The sequence below is a fragment of the Larus michahellis genome, chromosome 4, assembly GCF_964199755.1.
Source record: "Larus michahellis chromosome 4, bLarMic1.1, whole genome shotgun sequence".
In the NCBI taxonomy this organism is placed as follows: Eukaryota; Metazoa; Chordata; class Aves; order Charadriiformes; family Laridae; genus Larus; species Larus michahellis.
Genome location: NC_133899.1, coordinates 69,043,620 through 69,064,183, shown reverse-complemented (window position 1 = coordinate 69,064,183; position 20,564 = coordinate 69,043,620). Strand labels below are relative to the sequence as shown.

General features: G+C 41.4%; 1 long non-coding RNA gene across 3 annotated transcripts in view; it reads right to left on the bottom strand.

Annotated features, from left to right (window-relative positions):
- Positions 1 to 13,011: 13,011 nt before the first annotated feature.
- LOC141742650 (uncharacterized) overlaps positions 13,012 to 20,564 on the bottom strand; it is a 275,873-nt gene continuing 268,320 nt past the window's right edge. For 2 of the 3 annotated variants that reach the window (XR_012586799.1, XR_012586797.1), the window contains exon 8: positions 13,012 to 13,636. This is a non-coding gene — a long non-coding RNA (uncharacterized LOC141742650). The remainder of the gene's footprint in view (positions 13,637 to 20,564) is intronic. The other variant, XR_012586798.1, reaches the window with a different exon arrangement.

Sequence of the window (20,564 nt, the reverse complement as noted above, 5' to 3'; positions counted from 1 at the left end):
TTCCCAATGCTCTGGGCTTTTGTCAAATAACATTCAAATCCTTCTGAAAGACTTATTTCCTTGTAAGGTCATAAACCTTAATCTTCAGCAGTGTATGGCATGTACATAATTTGATGTGACACACAGATAGATAGATAGCATCCCAAGTTAACATCTCCCCAGAGACTTCCGCATGTAGTTTTCCTCTTAGGATGTACTGATTTTAAATTCCTCCCCCTGGGTACGGCCTGTAATTTTCTGCTTCTTTCAGGGGGGCAACCCTTTGTTTACTAGACAATAAAAAGCATCATTAATGCAGACAATAAAGACAGGCTTTTGAAGAAAATGAATGCAACGAAATTGCTGTGGCTGCAACCAGTATTTGTCATGGATGTCACCTGTCTGTCTCATTCCTTCGTTGTCCCAGGAGAGTAAAAGTCAAAAGGAACAACAAAACCAGAGATTTTAGTTGTGTCTGGTACTAAAGTCTTGGCATTTCATGATCCGTGCCTCTCTTCCCTTGGGTTATTAAAAAAATAAAAGGCAATATCATGTTTGTTGGGGAATATTGAACTGGTGTCACCCAAAAGAATCTGGTCTTATCTGTGTGCAATTACTTTCCATTTCTCTGTCTTCTCTCTGTGCACCCAAGGAATGTGCTTTGTGACTCCAGTCAAATGAAACCCAGAGTGTCAGCTGGAGGGGGAGAGGAGCGACACCATCACCTACTCAGAAAGGCATATCTGAGCTTTCATTTAAACTTGTCAACAAACATAAAAGCTTCTCCATCATTTTGCAACTTTTCCTCCTGTAAATTTCTCGGGTTTATTCTGTTCTGCTCTTTTTTATGTACACCTCTTCTTTCAGTGAAATTGGCAATGGCTTAAAAAAAAAAAAAAAGTCTATTTGATGTTTTGAGCTGCTGAAACAGAAGAACAGATGGTAGCAGAGACTAACAGGAGACCTCTGCAGACAGTCCTGAAAAAACAGGGCAAAAAATGTTGTTTAAACCACCAGTATTAGCAGAAAAAAAAAAGAAAGAATAAAAGTTCCTATAATCTGCCTCTAAAATAAGCTGTTCACTGTAGAAGCATATGTTTGTATTGTATTGCCAGTAATTTCACGCCAGGCAAAGCTTAATGATCTCAGATTTGACAGAGGCTAAAAGCAAGAGTTACCATGGGTCAGATGACTTTCAGGAGCTTGTTCAGATGGCCTAAATCATAAATTGAAGCTACATATAGATTAGTTAATCCAATGCAATGTTCCAATGCACTAAACTGTTCCGGAGTAGAACAGAAGACAAGGAAAGGAGCCCTGTTGACCTCCATGACTCATCATTCAGTAACATCTTTAAAATTGTCTGCCTAATTTCTTACACTGTGCAATGCAGCTCAGAAATCTTTGACTCCAAGACAGATTCCCATTACCTGAGTCCAGCAAGAAAACATTATTAGTAGAGGAAAAAAAAATCTGCTTTATAAAAAAAAAACAAAAAAACAAAAAAACTTACATTTGCACTACATATAGTCTGATCATTCTTCCTGTATACCCAGGTTTATCTCTGACATATTATTCTAAAGTGACTTCTTCTTATCCTTATTTCTAGTTAAAAATATCATTGTAGACCTGAAAAACCTCTCATTAAATTTTTTATTGAATCAGATAACTTTTTATGAGAACTTTTATCTCAAAGAATAAGCATTTTCTGACCAATGGAAGAGTTTTATTAGATCATCTGTGTATTAGTGTCATAATTTTGCAGGTTCAAATTGTGATGAGGCAACATATCAGACCTTACACTTTAGAAAAACATACAGCTGTTGTGCATAACAGGAACAGTAAAAAAAGAAAGCTGACAACCCGGGAGTAACTCTCACTCTATCTTTGTTGCGAGACGATGAGGTGTATGAAGTATCGTGGCATGTAGACCTTTTCTTTCCATCTTTGGAGCGACCTACAAGAACATCACCCTGATACATAATTCAATTGTATTATTATTTATTTAATTTCCGCAGAAGTTATTTTGCAGAAGAAATTTAATCACACACAATGACCCAGGCTGCTTTTTCCACTTTCGCTCCCTGTCAGTTTCTAATCTGTACTCCTATTACCCACAAATACAACTAATTGCACCTGGACAGAAGAGAGAAACTATGCTTCAGATTCTTAGAGATCACTTTCTTTGAACTTTACCAGCAGAGACCCTGAGAAACAAACACACAACAGATAACCTCCACATTCCAGTGGAAGATTCATGAATATGTAACCTCCAGGCATCTAATGATTTCCAGGTGCACATCACCAACTAGCTCATCCTTAATTAATTAGCCAGCTGGCCTGGTTTGTCAGCAGCAGTAGAACAGTACAGGCAGAGTTTCAAGGTGGGTTGTCTGGTTGGACTTCCAGCTCTATCTGAGATCAGAGAAAGCAGAGAAACTCCTGCTATGGAAAGTGCATTTCCTACATGTAGAGGCATGCCAAAAATCCGGTGACATAACAAATCCAGTGTTATCCTTGAAAAGTATAGCAATAGTCTCGGTCAAAGACAAATGCACCACTTTCATCCTCTTATCTCAGTAATCAGACCAAGGAACATAGAAATTGCAACAGGAATAGCTGAATATCCTTCAGGGTAAAATAAAAACTCCCCTGTAGAAAACTAAAGTTTCTTTAGAATGTGATTAATGAGAACATTCGTGGAGTATCTTCCTTATTCAGTTTGTTTATTTTCTTTAGCTTTAAATGTCCCTGTCTCTATTTGTACATCATGATACAACTGAAGCTAGAAGGAAATTATTACCATTTGTATTAATGCTAGAGATGAACTACTAAGAATAAGGACACTATTACAAATCTCTCAAGAAAATGTTTTTGATGATCCACTGGAGCATGAGCATCTGAAATGAGTATAAAGAAGGGTAAGTGCAATGGAAGTTTTTTGAGCAACCAGATCTATGCTCATTACTCCAAAGAGGGCATGTTGTTTAGAATTATCAGGCACTAGATAACAGTGATTTACCCCAGCCACAAATCAGAAACAATGCTGGACCAGTCAGTTCGTAAAATGAGTTTGCTTAACTGTAAAGGATGCAGCTGGGTAGCATTAGAAATCAGCAAATTCAAACCAGTCATGTTGCATCGTGTTTGATACAACCAGAAAGCTTTAAATATGGGAGTTGCAAGCTTCTTTAGATTATTTAACCCTTTAGTTATTTATTCTTTTTAGTTACTAGTCAAGAGTAATCTTCATCTTAGTATCTCACGGACTTTGTTATAAAACAGCATGTCACAACTGTTTTTTGTTTTTACCAAACCAGAATCTCTAACCGAGAGCTGGTTGTTCTAGTACTCGCAGGGTGTTTAGTTTCCAGTAAAGCAAATATTCCTTGCTGCTTCTGGTTTTATTTTGATCTAGGCTGGAATGAATCCCAATAGCTTCTCTTTAACTAAAGCATGTTTTTGCTAAAGAATCATTCCAGGAAGGAATATAGTCTTGCTTTTGAGATATCAAGGAACAGAGAATCCACTGCTGTCCTTAATTATGTTTTCCTCTTGCTCAAATTTTTGCTTTATATCTAATTTGATACGATTTATATTTTTTTCCCTGGCTTCAATTTAAACTTTCTGATTCTCACTATATTCTTCCTCCACTAGACTAAGAACCATTTACCAACAGGCATTTTCTTCTCAGGAAGGTACTTACACCCCGCAATCAAGTCACTCCTTTAGGAAAAACTAAAGAGATTGAGCTCTTAAGTCTCCCAGTATAACATTTTTTCTGTAGCACTTCAATTATTTTTTCAATGTTCTCTTTAAAATGTAGACACTTTGGCTGGACTCAGTATTCTGGTATTGGCTCTCACTATACTATGTACAGAGTAAATCCCTCCTTAATCCTACTTGTTACTTCTTACATTTCCAGGGACTGAGCATTTTTGTTGTTTGGTTTTTTTTTCCCCCCACAGGAGTGTTCTGGGAGTCTCACGTCACATTGCTTTTCAACTCTAAGCCGTATGTCTTTTCCTGTGTCACTACTTTCCTGGCAACAGAGCCTGATTCCGTGACCCCTGCGCATGCATTCAGTTCTCTAGGCAGACAGCTCTGACTTAGCTTATTTGAACTTTTATCTCTCTCATGAATGAACCTTATTTTCCAGGTAATTCAGATCACTTCTCATGACTGTCCTTTTCTCACTGGTATCTACCATCAGTCAATTCTTTGTGCCATCTTTAAATTTGAAATCATCAAGGATTTAATATTTACTGCTAGAAGATTGCCAAAAATGCAAGCAGCTTGCATCTAGTACTAATCATCACACAACCCCACTAGAGATCATCTAAATATAGAGGTGGGCTACAGGTGGGACAGTAAAAAACAAAGTGTCCTATTGTCCCCTTAACTTTTGAGTGGAGGCAAGGCAGAAGCAGGGTGCAGGTCCTACTATAATCCATAGGAATGGATTCCTAACTGGTTTGATTTCACAGCCTAAGTAATCAAAATGAAAGAAGCAGGGAAAAGAAGTAACTGCGTTTCTTCTTGTGTCTCTCATTACCTCAAAAACATTTTCTCATGAAGATCCTTCTCCATCAGAATGCTTCTGAATTAGTGGAGGGTTTAAAAATTCATTTCAGTCAGTATCTCGCACCTTGCATGTTTTCCACAGAGACGAATCTGAATCCCATTTGTCCTTTTCCTTTGAGACACCAGAAATCTGAATCTATATTCTGTACCCTGTTGCAAGGAGAGGCTTTGTACAACTGAATAAAGTGTAATATGAATTAGAGAGACAGTAATTGGAGGATATAAAAGTTACCATCAGCTCTTTAGAATGAGAAAGTGTCTTTTCCATCAATCATGAGACTTTGCAACTCAAAGGTGATTCTTAGAGGAACTGGCTTGAAATTTAAGATAATTTTGTATGAAAATTGTAATGGAATAACCGAAAAAGAATCTTCTGGCTTGCCAGCTGCTTATCTAGGAGGAATTTTCAATATGATTTTGCTTCCAAAAGCGAGAAAATAAAATTGGCTCTTGCCTGGTAACTCAGCTGCAGAAAATGTGGGTTCCTGGGTTTATCCTTCATCCTTCATCTTCAAGCCTCAATGGTAAACCAGAGAGAGAGCGCTAAGACCCCTTCAGTTTGGTAGCCTACATCCTTGAAACTGTTGCACTCCCAAGAGACAGCTCTGGTTCTTTCCTGAAGAATATCTTCCATAGAAAACTCATCTGATTTTATTCTAAATTATCTGCCACTATGGAATAGCATAACAACAAAGAATATTTTCACTGGCTCTGTGGAGAAGATTAAAACCTCTTATTTCAATGGAGACCTATCACATACATTGGTATTTTGGCAGCTTAATGTAGAATTATTGAAAGACTGAATTTGACAAATCTGGATGCAGATTCAGTCTCCCGGAGAGTCTTGAAAGGGATTACTGTCTTGGGGAGTAAGTGAAAGATACTTCAATAAAGTCACAAGGGCCGGGGTCAGGGCGGGGGGAATTCAGGAGATCCTAGACCAGTTTACTGTGAAATTACTTGTTACTGTTCACATATTTATCTTCGGTACTGCTAGACAAAAGAGCTCTGTCACTGAATAAAAGATACATTTTTTCAGAGATTTTGATTACACTTAGTCTTGGCAGTCTCTCTTTAAGATAAAAGACTGTGAGGCTGATTTTCAAAGGTGTGTTCCAATTTCAGATGCAGCAATTTCAGCTGGTAAAATGGCCATTGGATTTCTGGAGACAATATCCTTAACTTCTGCTGTAGCTGGGCATGATCACTAGTCCTGAAAATCTGGCACTGAATTCTCTGAAGATGAGCTCCCAGAACTGAACCACTAAAGTTCAGTGTCCTCATTTGAAAGTTTTGGCCTAAGTTTCTCTGCGTCTTTCATTCTGCATCTGCAAAACAACATACGAGGATTGTCCATCACCTACCTTACACTCACCTCCCCCAGCTCGGCTTAACCTATTATTAATGTGAATAAATTATTTTAGTCTGAAATCCTGGGGAAATGTACCAATACCAAAAGATTATTAGATTGCCTTCTCAGGCAAATAGACACAGTCACTTCATTTTGAAACGATACACATTGTTTGCTATGCAAACAATAGTTTTTGTGTGTCATCATGAAATGTCCGAAAAAGGGTTAAAAACATCACCAAACCATTATTCTAGCCATGTCCTACTAATAAGGTATTCTACTGCTACCTATAGGAGCAGTTATGTGAAATCAATGGCTACAGTTCAACTTACTTTCAACTCAGCATCTCTGAAGAGCAAGGATGGGTTTAGTTTAAATGTTTAGCTTTCAAAGCTTCTGAGCAGGATGAGAAATAATTTCCTAGCTTAGATTTATTAGAACAGTATGTTATTTGAAAGCAGAAAGAAGAATAAAATGGTCCAGAAGAATAAAAATGGCTCACAGAGTCCATTGGGTTGACAGTGGAGCTCTAAGCTAAGGAATGGCCTCTTATTTAAAGCTGTTTTTTTCCTGTGATTCTAGTCGATTTTGAAAAGACACAAATGAGAAAAGATCCATGTTGCTGTTCACCTTTCCTTTTTTTTTTTTTTTTTTTTTGTTTAAGTTCCTGTATTTTGCTGTAGTGAAGAATTAATCTAACCCACTTAATTCACCTTCTGGTTTTCATGCAACATTGCTATCATCATCAACAATGCAGGCAGCAAGTAGACCAACGCTATGTTATAAATATTCTTGCAAATTAAATGTCCTAGTGCTTCCACTGCTGTTCATTCATGGTTTTCTTCCTGAATATGCAAGTGAGAACATGGTGAAGCTCACAAATACCTCCTCTTCCAAGATTTTCCTTGCTCTCAAAGTCATTTGGAAATCTGCATTCACTGATGGCACAGCATTTCATCACGTTCTCTGCCAAAGTTTGCAAATACCTGCAGAAGAGAATGGGATTTCTGTACATTATCCAGGCTGAACCACATGATATTACAGGTCAATACCACAATGTAAGGGAGCTATTTGCCCACCTGACCATCAAGTTCATTTTCAACGCTTGAGTTAGTGCCTGTTCCTAGTCCACATCAGCTCCACATGATCCAACCCTGGGGCTTCTGTCTTCTTCAGTAGGTGCTCCATGCAGTCCACTGACTATATAGAAAGCTAAGGCTCCCAATTTAAGCTTGCAAGTTATATGTATGAGTAAATTAATCAGAGCAAATCTCAACCTCTCCTCCTCCCCCAATCACCCAACTTCTTTGAGAGTCATCAAATCCTGCAGTGGGATTTTTAGCCATTTCATCAGGTTTGGGACTCAGCCTGCAGTCAATCAGAAATAAGTTTTTTATGTCTTTTTCCGATATGCCATTTTGTCATCAGAGCCTGGCAAGTCCTGAAGAGACAGATCCCGGACTTAGTCAGTAGGAGAAATCCCCCTCATGATACCCTCACAGCATAATCTTAAAACCCTTCCTGGAACTTGAGATTTGGATAAAGCTTTTTTCAACCCTGTCAGCAAGAGACACTGCAAAACAAAAAGAATGTCCCTCAAAACACTTTGGGGGGGTATATGTACCAGTGTCTGCTTGTAAAGTTCTCTCATGCCTGGGGACGGGAAAGAGAACAGAAACTACACATTTGTTTAATGGATATCAGACAGGGTAAAAAATGTATGTCGATTTTCAGGCAGATTGTATTTTCCTGTCTTGTTTAATCTCTGTTGGGGGAGAGAATGGAGATTTGTGCCTGAATTGTTTGCTTTTCTCCTTGTCATTACCCATATAACAGCTTAAACTCTCCCCTTCTTAATCAGAGGTGACTTACAGAGGTTCCCTATCAAACACAGACACTATACAACACTGTATTAGATTACACACTTTGTCAGAAAATTGGCACTTTAGATACTAAACGATAGCCTGTGCTCTGCAACCATGCTATCATTCTTGCTCTAAGATCCTGTCAGAGCCTATAAATTAAGCAGGATTTGGCCCTGGAGTTACATGAATGGGAGGGCTCCAGGAAAGAGCAGGATGCTGCCTCAACTCACAGGACTTATTCGAGGGAAAATTCTCTTCCATCTGACCCAGCACAGGCCATTTTAACCTATGCATTACTGAATGAGCAGCAGCATTAGGATGCCACCTAATGCTATTCCCTGAAGGCCCATATATCATGAGTGTTTCCATTTTAGGAGACATCTCTTATTGCATCTCCTACTGTGGTGCTATGGCACCAAGCTACAAAAGATGCTGCCCAAGTATGCACCAACTCTGAAACGAGAGCTCTGACAACAACCCATCTCCACAAGGCAGTAGGTCACTGGTCTGAGAAGCTGAGCCAGCATTGCCCAGAAACAGCACTGGAGTTACTGCAAAAAAAGGAACATATAGTCAGCCAGCTTGCCCCTCTGACATATTCCCATCAATGTTTCAACCGCAAGGATGAGAACTGAGTAATCCTTACGCTTCAGCCTGCTTGCTGAGAAGATGGAGGAAGTCCTTTGACATTGCCTGTAACTATGAGAAAACCTCAGTCAGAAAACGGACACTGAGTGATGCTCTGGTGCAGTCTTCTTGGGCTCTCCAACACTATTTTCATCCAGTGGTGAATATCCCACAGCAATTAGGCATAAAACTAAGGACAAATACAATTTGGTGTGGCAGCCTTCACAGAAGGAGTACCTATATGCTGTGTTTACATCTGCAGGTATGTTTATTTCAGGGACAGGTAGTCATGCCATCTAGAAAGTTCTTTGCTATCCCTAAAAGAGAAGACATCCAATTTCAAAGTAATTATTAGGCCTGCATGGTGCGGTGGTTTCAGTCAGTGCATGCAAACCACATGAATGATCACAGAACGCCCCAGCAGTGCTATGCTCCTTTGCTATGCAAGGTCTCGAAGCATGGGTAGCTTTGCTGCAGCCATGCTGCTGCAGGAGGTAAGTGAAGCTGTGTTTGTGTGCAAAATAAAGGCAGAAAAAATACAAGGCAGCTTGCAGGAACACACGAGTCCTTCTTCAGGTCTAAAACAGGAGGAATAAGATTTTGAGTCAATGACAAATAAGGAACATTTCCTTCAAGTGTAAATGAGTAAAGGCCTTGTAGAGGAGAGGGAGCAGGGTGCCAAAGATCCTAGGTTTGGGGCAGCTGCTGCATTGCCCTTTCTTCTTGCGTTAGAGCAACAGCGAGGGCTAGCAGTGCCAGGACAGAATGACAGCAATGCCATTTTCCCAGTCTGCAGCCAGATGCATTCAGGCCATACATCCCATTTTCAAGCTTAACGCAAAGGGCTGTGCAAGTGGTCAGTTGCCCTTTGTCAAGGCGGATGCGGTTCCTCCTTGCCCGGCATTTACCAGGGAGTGACTCAGCCCCTGTCAGCAGGGATTCACGGAGCAAAAAAAAGAATCATAGAATGTGTTGGGTTGGAAGGGACCTTTAAAGGTCATCTAGTCCAACCCCCCTGCAGTAAGCAGGGACAGCTTCAACTAGATCAGATTGCTCAGAGCCTCGTCAAGCCTGGCCTTGAATGTCTCCAGGGATGGGGCCTTCACCACCTCTCTGGGCAACCTGTTCCAGTGTCTCACCACCCTCGTTGTAAACAACTTCCTCCTAATGTCTAATCTAAACCTACCCTGCTCTAGTTTAAAGCCATTGCCTCTCATCCTATCGCTACATGCCCTTGCAAACAGCCCCTCCCCGGCTTTCTTGTAGGCCCCCTTCAGGTACTGGAAGGCTGCTATAAGGTCTCCCCAGAGCCTTCTCTTCTCCAGGCTGAACAACCGCAACTGTCTCAGCCTGTCTTCATAGGAGAGGTGCTCCAGCCCTCTGATCATCTTCGTGGCCCTCCTCTGGACCCGTTCCAACAGGTCCGTGTCCTTCTTGTGCTGAGGGTTCCAGAGCTGGACGCAGTACTCCAGGTGAGGTCTCATGAGAGCAGAGTGGAAGGGCAGTATCACCTCTCTGGATCTGCTGGCCACGGTTCTTGTTGATGCAGCCCAGGACGCGATTGGCCTTCTGGGCTGCAAGCGTGCGTTGTCGGCTCATGTCCAGCTTTGCATCCACCAGTACCCCCCGAGGCCTTTTCCGCAGGGCCGCTCGCTATCACCTCAGAAGGCGGAGGCATCGCCGGCACAGAACCGTCCTGCGCGGGGCCTCCTTTAGGGACCTTCCCGCCGCTGCAAGGCGCGGGCGGCGCGAGGCGGGCGGGAGCGCGGGGTCACAGTGCTCTCTGGTGGCAGCCGAAGCGCTCGCCCGCCTCGCCAGCCCGCAAGGAAAGGGCGGGCTGTGCGGGATTCCCAGCCTCTCTTTTCCGTGGTGATGAAGTCCAGGAGCATAATCAAACACAGGGACGAGCACAGGCACGCGTTTTAAAATCCGGGGAAGAGCTGGGCAGTTACAACTCCAAGTGAAATTCGCTACACAGCAACAGCGTTTATTTTTAATAGCTTTGTGAAAATCAAAGGTTTTTCTCCTCCATCACACGGGCACATTTTCTGGATGGAAATGGGTGCCACAAGCAAAAAAAGAAATACTTTCTTGTCTCTAAGCGAATGCCCACATGCCATTTGCACCAGCGTGAAAACTCTTGGCACAGCGTAACACAGAACAGTCCCTCCCGCGGCGCCTGTAATCTGCAGATCTCCAAACACTTTGCACAGCTTTCTGATGAAGTTTAGAGTATCGTAACAACGGAAACATTCATATACCTGGGGCACAGATGTAGAGAGACTAAGAGACTTGCAAGTTGAAATACAGCAGGGAATAAAGGGTTTTGGTCTCTGCCTCCTACCAGGGATGCCAGACTTGCAAAAACCAGGAGCGACACATCGGGCTCAGATTTTCTTCTGGGTATTCAACTACAGGCCATGAAGGGTTTATCAGCAGAAAATCACAGAATGGTTGAGGTTGGAAGGGACCTCTGGAGGTCATCTAGTCCAACCCCCCTGCTCAAGCAGGGCCACCTACAGCAGGTTGCCCGGGACTGTGTCCAGACAGTTTTTAAATACCTCCAAGGATGGAGACTCCACAACCTTTCTGTGCAGCCTGGACCAGTGATTGGTCCCCCTGACAGTAAAAAAAGTATTTCCTGATATTCAGACGGAATCTCCTGTGTTTCAGTTTGTGCCCGTTTCTTCTTGTCTTGTCCTGCATGTCCTTCCGCCTTGTACGTGTACACCAATATTCCATATTTCATAGCACACAAGTCTTTCCTACATCCAAACCCATCTGTACTGGCCACTGGGATGTTTTAAAGGAGTTCCTACTGCTGGGTGCAGAAGCAGTTGACCAACAGCCCGTTATAGGGAGTACCTATCAGTCATGAAGGGGTTAATATGTTTTGCTTCATTTACATGGGAGACAGACAAACAAGATGACTTTTCAAGAACTGAGCGCCAGCCTTCCTTGCCACAGTGAGGGAAAATTTCTAGTATAGTAATAATTATGATTCAGTATTTTCATTTCTCAGTGTCCACTCTGGCACCTCTGCCAGGGCTTTGCTGGCAGACCTGAGCTTGCACTGTCTATGTACAGAAGCAAGCAAAGGCAAACTGGGCCATAAGCTGAGGCTGCATATATATGCCAAACACAACGCTAAACCTCAGCAAGTAGGATACCGCCACAGGAATGTGACGACATGGTATTGCTGGTTTGGCGGGCAGGCAGGTAGGTAGCACCTGCCCCAAGACTTCAGTCTCTACAGAATACAGACATTAAACATTTTAAAATGAAGAAACTTCTATTAGGACACAACCAACAATTCCTGAATACAATCATGTAAAATCTGCACCAGAGAAACTCAGCTGAAGCCATGAGACAAGTAACAGGCATCATCTGGATTCACAAACATGTAACTGAATGCAGAACTTGCTCTCTTCCCACACCTGTGAGGATAGACTGAAACAAGCTGGATGGATGGAGAGTGGAAAAAAAAATAATAATGAAGTCAAAGGCACTTTTCAGCTCGAGGACCCAGTCCAATTCCCATTTTAACAGCACTAAAAGTTGAATCTAAAGACTAAGACACAGAGTCTGTTCAGATTTAAGCTGCCACACAGCATCTGCGTCCTAATGGCTGTGCAGATACAGGCTCTCAGCTCAAGGCAAACGCAAGAGAGATCAACTTACCTCACAGTCAAAAAGATTTAAGTTACACCAAAATATTTTGTGTTTGCTGCAAGCTAAAAGAACACCTAGCCCAGCTGATTTTGGTAATCTTGGCATCCATGTGATTTTTTTCCCTCTCCAGGTCAGTGACTGGTTCAGTTGCCACTGAACTCTCTCAAGGGGATCTAATTAAGCCAGGCAAACCGCTTCGTAGGAGCTGGATGTCCCTTTTTACTCCCCACAAAACACACACACTTCTTCAAGCACTTGTGTGGTTTGCTTTGAATGCCCAGTATTAAAAATTAAACATTTCATACTGATTTCTTTTAAATAAGTCATAGAAAAAAATCCACAGCAATCCGTGAGCAATCCGAGAAAATGAAAACAGAAGAAAACTGCAGTATAAGCTATTTTTCAGGAACTGTTCACTTGTTTTTATGTTGATCTCTCCAGTGTTAACTGGAGAGGGATGGTGCGGGGGGGGAACACCACCACACAGAAGAGATATCCTTGACTAACTCCTTGATCCCCAGAAGCAGGCATGTGCAACACTTCATGCTGTAAGATTCACAGCAGGTTTTACTGTTGCTATGGTTATTCCAAATCTTCTTTTCACCAGGAGAAAAAGAAATTCTCCAGGTCTCTGCAATACATAGTAACACAGCCATCTCAGTGCCAGGCTCTCCACATGGGGGTAGGCTTCAACAGCATCACCCTAAATCTAAACATCAAATTAAGGTCACTTAAATATATAAGGAGAATTAGAAGTGACAATTACTTAATGTAATGTATTACTTAATGATTGAGTTAGTGTGAGAAGAAAAGAAGGAGGGAAAAGGAGAAGGAGAGGGAGGGAAGGAGGGAAGTCCTTCTGCTTGCTCACCCTCCCCTGGGTTCTGATGGGGGAGAGAATCAGAAGAGTAAAAGTGAGGAAAAGCTCATGGGTTGAGACAAAGACAGTTTAATAAGTAAAGCAAAAGCTGTGCACACAGGTAAAGCAAAACAAGGAATTCATTCACTGCTTCCCATCATCAGCGGGTGTTCAGCCATCTCCAGGAAAGCAGGGCTCCATCACCCATAACATCACTTGGGAAGACAAATGCCATAACTCGGCATGTCCTCTTCTTCCTTCTTCTTCCCCAGCTTTATCTACTGAGCATGACGTCACATGGTATGGAATATCCCTTTGGTCAGTTGGGGTCAGCTGTCCTGTCGAGGCAAGGCGTGAAAAAGGAGGGAGGTTTTCCAATTTTGCAAATATAGTCCCAAAACGCTCACTGAGATAAGATCTCAGAAGGTACAGAAAAACATTTGAGTTCTGTCACTAGCTGTAGTGTTTTCTTGAGCATCTGTATTGTAAAAACAATAGAAGTGCTAACGTCTAAATGAAAGTATTAACCAGTGAAGTCTGTGCTGACCAGGAAAAGACTCAGAATACATTTGTTATCCCCTCAGGTGACTGATTAGCAATGTAATGTGATGAATTATTTAGCTGATGTGTGGTTTTCTTCCCCATCCACTCCTTTATGTTCTTCCTCACGCCTTCAAACAGACCATTGTCTTGAGGTTTCTGGAATATGAATGAAATCAAGAGTCATAATTTCACCACTTTGATTATTCAGCAATTATATTTGGTGCTGGCCGGTTCTGTCTCTTCTTCCCTAGCTGGGACTGACACTTCAGAGGAAAAACATGGAGCAACTTGGATGCTACCATTTAAACACAGATTATATCATGTTAAGGAAGGCTGCAACTCACATGTGTCTCTGGTGACAGAGAACTTCCTCCGGTGTCTTCACTTTAGCATATCAGGTTCAGAGGGTGGTGCTGTGCAGTGCTTTCACCTCCCACGGTACGGGCTGAACTCCCAAATCAGGGATGCATTTTATGGTCTCATTCAAGACTCCATAAGAGCACATCACTATGTAGAGTCATAGTCTTTGCCTTCCTGCTCCTATTCAATAATTTTCTGCTTATTCATCCGAGGTCACATTAGTTTTCAGCCACAGCATCACACTGAGAGCTCTTGTTCAGCCAATTAGCCACCCTGACTTCTAACTCCTTTCAGGGTCACTGTTTCCCTGGAAGCAAGTGCCGGCTCTGCATGTGTAGTCTATCGTCCTTGTTCCCAAACACACGACCTTGCATTTGTCTACATTAACATTTGTGCTGGTTAAACGAGACCCACTTCCCAAATGAACTAGATTGATCTGTCAAACTGATCCAACTTTACCACTGTTTACTCTTACTAATACTGTATCCTGTACAAATTTTACAGGCACTGATTTCCTCACTTCTGAAGCATTAATAAAACCACTGAATTGTATTAGGCTGGAAAGGATCCCTGTGGAACTCTGCTGGAAATACCCTCTGTGGATGACGATTCCTCATTTACAATTCCTTTTTTGAAATCCATCAACCAATTATAATCTATTTATTATGCGCTACATTAATTTTGCATAGTTCTAATTTTTTAATTGGAATGTCATGTGGTATGAAGTCAAATACTTTTGAGAAGTGCAGGTAGATGTCAGCACAGCTCCTCTTATCAGCCAACCTTGTCAAAAACAAAGTTGTGTTTTCTTAAGCAGATCTGTTCTCCATAAAGTGAGGTGTGCAACAGCCGCTGCTTAAGAAAGCGACTGCCGTGGGTTGAAAGCCAATGCTGCATCTGGACTCTTAATGAGCAATGAGGAACTGCAGAAGCAAGATTTTAAATGGGAAGCAGATCAGTCGCATTTTTCTACTGCCAAGCCCAAAGGTTTTCAATCACTGTCCACTGCATTTATTTGTAATACACACTATGTTAAAATTCAAAGTGTATGTGGAGAAAGGACTCACTGGGGATCTCTCAGCACTGCAAGCCACAAACACTTGCCTACCTCTGTGGCATAAGGAGATGAACTGAACAGCATATTTTCTTGCTCACTCCTCATTCTGGTTCACTAGCTCCTGTCTGTCAACTGTAAGGAGACCTTGTGGAAGAGTGTGTCTCAGCTTTTATCTCTGTGTAGGGAACATGTTCTGGAAGGAGCAAAGAAAGTGTCATGTCTTGATGAGACTTGATGAGAACTCTAGAAGATAGTTTTCAGCTTAAGGGTGTAACTGAATTACTCTGTGAGAAACATAGAGGCGGGGTTTTTGCTGATCAGCTAATCTCCAAAGCTCCAGGGGGCTGTCTCATCTATTTCTGCATCACGTTCTAGAAGAAAAGGCAGATTACACAACAGCTGCTGTTCAGTCCAAACCTCTCACCCAAGTCCTATCAACTGAAAGAATAGTTACTTGAGATGGGACCGCCCCAAGCTGAAAGGGAGGACTCCCTCTCTTCCTCCTCACTCCCCTCCACCCTTATACACCCAAGAGCAATGCTTGTTGGACTCACAAGAAGATGTTTCAGTTTTCAAGGCTGCAAGACAACTAACCTACAGAAGAGAGTTAGTAAATTGGATTACCTTAATAAAGCACTGGACAGAGGGAAAGGTGGGACTCCATGAGAAGGTGAAGAGAGAAACACAGGAGTAGCAAAGGGGAGAGAGACCTTTTCCTCCAGTGTCAATGAACTACTAAAATATTTAAGCTACTTCTGAAAGGACAATGTAAGATGGGCTGGTTTGATCTGTTCCCTGAACAGCATGGTGACTGTCAGAGAGCAAAAGAAAGTCATCTGCTTCTCTCCATACCATGACCCTATAGCAGCTAAAGAGTCCCTAATGCAAGGAGAGGTCTACCCACCAATCTGGGTCAATTTCAAGTCCTATCTTGAGCACGAGAAGGTAGTTGTGGTGATTGAATTCAATAAGCACTTGTATTCCTCACTGTACTGAATTGTTGCCTTAGGGCAGTGCAAGGAGCTTGAGGCTGGTAGAGCTGCTATGTTCTTGCACAGCAGAGAACATCAGTACCTTTTTTTCGGTAAAGACACTGAAGACTACCAGGTATTACATTCTGTCACAGCCTAGATAACTACTTCTGTATCTCTGAATTCCCATGCCTTATAATTGGATAACAATTTTCTCTCACTTTTCCAGTATCAGTAAAGAATAAATTTGGGTGCAGTTTAACAGCTGCTGTATATATATATATATATATATATATTTTAACAAGAGGCTGCTCTTCAAAAGTAAATTAATCTCTACATGTATGCATGTACTTCCATACACAGGGAGTCAGGTCCTCTTGTCACTTCACAGGTGCTGATGATGGGCTATAGTTTGCAATACAACTTGGAAATCTTTCTCTGAAATTGCTAGGCAGTCTATGAAGTAGCGAGGAGTAACAATAATAATAAATCAGCACATAAGAATTTATGTAAAACTATAATTTTTTTCAATAATAAATTAAAGATACTGATTTTAAATACCAAATTTCTTTCCATTTTTTACCATAATGACAAATTATTTTTTTTCAAGAAAAATGCGTATTTCCTGACCCCAAAGTCAACATAAAACAAATTGACCCAAAGCACTGTAAATTATCTGGACACAGCAATGAATTTGTTGCTAGGGTCCAATTCTGAATCCCCAGCTCATAGTATCGAATACCTCAGCTTCAATACCACGTGGTTCTACATGCTATGAGTAACCAAAGGACCCACATGAGAAGCAGAGTCCTTCCCTTGATGAATAAGATTGTACCAGTTAGTTTGAATCTTTCTCTGTGATTTACCATGTACAAGTACAGTCATACCTATGCAATCCCATTGAAATCAGTATAGTAACAGTCACCATATGAAAGATATCATTGCAGGGCACTGTACATAAACTTAAAACAGATAGCTGTAACACAGGACAGATTGATCTAGTACTGGAAGTCACTCCTTCTAAACTTAATACCAGACCTGACTTTGATTTGCTTTAGCTCTCTTGAATATAATAGCAGCCTTCTGATCTCAAGCTCATGATGCTATTAACTCACTTAATACAGATTTACTCACTTTTAAGAATTGGTAATAGCTCCCTGTGGTCATTTGAGTCACCTCTTAAAATCAAGGTCTCTCTGGACATTCCATCAAGTAATTTATGAATGGGTCAATGAAACTGTTAATAATTCCAGCTGTCTTCTCTCACTCTCCTCTTGTTTCAAAGCAGTGAGTTTTACTCCCTTCTCATGTGGATAGCAACATTTCTTGCTCGGCTTAGGATGGGTGACTGCTATTGTTTCTGAACTAGTGCACAAATAAGATGTGTATTTGGAACAGACTTTTGTAACATCCTACAACATACCATTTAAGAGGACAGAAGTGAAGGATACACTTAATGTTGCATAATTCACTGAGATGCAACCCTGTACCACTGCACATGCCTGTATTAGTGAGCTTTAGAAGTAAAGGGGTTTAACTCTCTGCTAACACCGTGCTAACATAGCTACAACCATTACTTGTCAAAAGCTGCTTCTGCAGTTTCAGCTACCTTTGTAGATTACAGATTCATACAGTGTTGTGTTTGCCAACCATTGATAGGACCTGCAAAATACTAGGTCTGTACAAAATACTGCTACAAAGAAACTGGTGTTTGTGATGGGTGATCTTTAACTAGCTGCTGTATTAACTCAGTTCAGAATGTGACTCTGCAGCCGGCAATGTTGCACATCAGTTCAGTGAGTTGTGAGGCTGGCCAAGCTACCAAGAAAGCTTGCCCTCATCGCTTGATTTGCCATTTGAGAACTTGTGAAAGCGATGATGAGCGCCTATGAGTCTGCAAACCATGCACTGTGTGGAGAATATATGCACAGCAGGGAAAACTTACAGAAAAACAAACTGTAACAGCCTGAGAACAAAGGTAGTTGTCCAAGCTAGTCCACTGTAACTGTATAACGACCTGGCAAGCCTGGGCTGGCCTCTTGCTGATGCTCTGTTGACCTCGTAAGCACAATAGTTTCAAAACCAGGACCAGGAAAATTCATGGTCCAGAGTTGGAACATTAAACTGTTTCAAGCCAAAATAGGACTTAAACCCTAGGTTTCCTCTCAGACAATAAACAGACATGTATGTTCACGGCCATGTTACTTGGTATTCTGCACACGTTTACTCACTCTAAATCTAAGCTGGATGGGTGATGGATGTATAGAGACTTGCAACAAACATTAAGATTAGCACAAATCAAGTATGAATGGAAGTGAATGTGTGCGAGCACCAGAACAAACAGTAGAAGAAGCATTAAAAGAATGGTCTGCATTGATAACAAACGATGCTGTTCACTGAGACAGAAGTGAGAAATGTGCTGTTCATGTCAAGACCAGAAAGCCTGCACGCTGGTAAGACCAAAGCATAGATGCGTCATCAGGGGGAGATCCCACCTTTTGACAACAAGAGGATGGCATCAAGGTCACAGCCCATCACAAAGGCCATTCCTTTTCTTGTTAGCCCACAAGCAAACCTACAGCTACACAGACATGTATATATTCCAAACATGCTACAAACAAGACAAAATGGACAATCAGCAGTAACCTTGCCTAAGATTTATGGAGACTTATGGAAGATTCTGAATCAGAGGACAACCCCAGAGTAAGAGTTTTTTCCTAATGAGTTTAAAAGACCAGTCCCAAAACTAATTCAGTGTTACCAAACGAGAACTCCAGAATGTGACGATCACTCAATAACTGGCACGTCTGATCCCCCATGCGTCACAAAATTAACGTTGGGCACATACATCCTAGTATCTGTGAGTATGTGGGTGTGAGAGTGTGAGTGGGTTACAGCAACTTATTTAGAGAGAAAATAAGTATCAACTTCCCTTTCTGTAAGGTTTTGTGGCAGTAATTTCTGACAAGTGCAGAGAAACTACTTCAAGTACCAGCTATGCCAATTTTTCAGGTATCTCTTCAGGACACTTCATTGTACCATACAGATATGTCCTCTAGGCCACCAGCTCCTGATGATTTAAATAGGAAATAAAGGAAGATAGCATTTAGGGAACACAGAGAATTCTTAGTACCTTTTAGGTTAGTCTCGAACATCCTAAATTTGATGTTGGCTTCTTACAGAGAAAAGGAGAACAAAGCTAAGTAGAAATAGGGAAGAAAATAGATGTATAAGCAGGCCTGAGACTTTCCCCCCATCTAATCATTCAGTATCTGATTATGGTTTCAGATGTCCTCAAGCCCTTCAGATAATCATGTTCTTCTATTGTATAGACATTTGGCAATTATCACTATTGCTGCTTATTTAAAAAAAAAAGTTGAAGTAGATAAATAAGGCCTAGAATAACGAAATATATCATCCACCCATTATCCCTTCAATGTATGCAGCCTGCTGGCACGGTTCAGAGTTAATTTACATGATAGATGCTTCTACTTCAGCCTAAAACAAGGCTGGTCTGCATGTCATTTCCTGTCAGGAGTTGCTGGACCTCAATTACTTATTTGAGATAAATGATGTAATAAAAACACACTTCACAGTCCAAAAGCCACCTCCGACTACTGCATAATGCCTGGGTTTCTGTTTGATTTTTCCCCCCGCCCCCAAGACACTAGCCATGGTAAAAAAAAAATATTCTGGTACCTAAGCAACACGACATCCCCTTGTTTTGTTCCTTGTAAATGACCTCGCTGCCTCAGCCATCACAGCTGCTCTCCTGTTCACTCCCAACTATCCTAATAAAAGGTAATAGAAGTAAAGAGGGTAACTTGTAACGTCTGTGGCCAGTTCACTAGCTGGAGCTTCAGGAGCTAAAACTAACCAATTCAGACGGCCCATGTTACACATATTTCTCTGCTATGCTGACTGAAGAACAATCTAAGAGAGAGGAAAGGGGCCAGAAATAGAGTTATTTCATGACAGTGCCAACTTCTTTACCTCTCTTACTTTATCCAACCTGCCTATGAAGTAACTGAGGGCTCCCAGAGCTGGTTGAGTTCAGTAAGAAATTAAAATCACCAGAAAGCAGTTATTCCTGTCATAGAGAAGTACTCAATGAGATCAAGAGCTGTTATAACAACAAATTAAATTAGAGACCGTCTTCTCTGCATGCAGTTTCTCAGTTTACGTATATAAGAAATGCAAAGGGAAATACCCCATGGGGTGTGGCAAAGATCAATCCATTAATGTGTTGTATTTGAAAATGTAAAGTGCTATTAAGTGCTAGACTGATTATTTTAATCAGCACTGTTTTCACACCATCTGCAATTCTATGGCTACAAATGTGGCTGTGGAATTATATTCCAGATATACAGAATATCTCTCTACCTCTCAATTCACACTTCGTCATTAGCACAGCATCCAAACGCTTAAGATTAAATCAGATTCCACTGCAGAATGAATCATGAAAGAACGCAATGCTATCACATTTCTTCTTCTGAAGGGCTCAGACTGTCATTGTCAGATAGTCATTTGAACATAGGAGACATTTTTGATGTCCTTAGTCTTGTTATTCTTGTGTAAGAGCCAGATTTGGAGGGGGGTGGTAAATGTAGGGGTTTTAATTTTCATTTTCCTCTGAGACATACGGTAACTGATATACAGAAAGTCATAAAGCAAGCTTTAGGTGGAAGACTTTCAG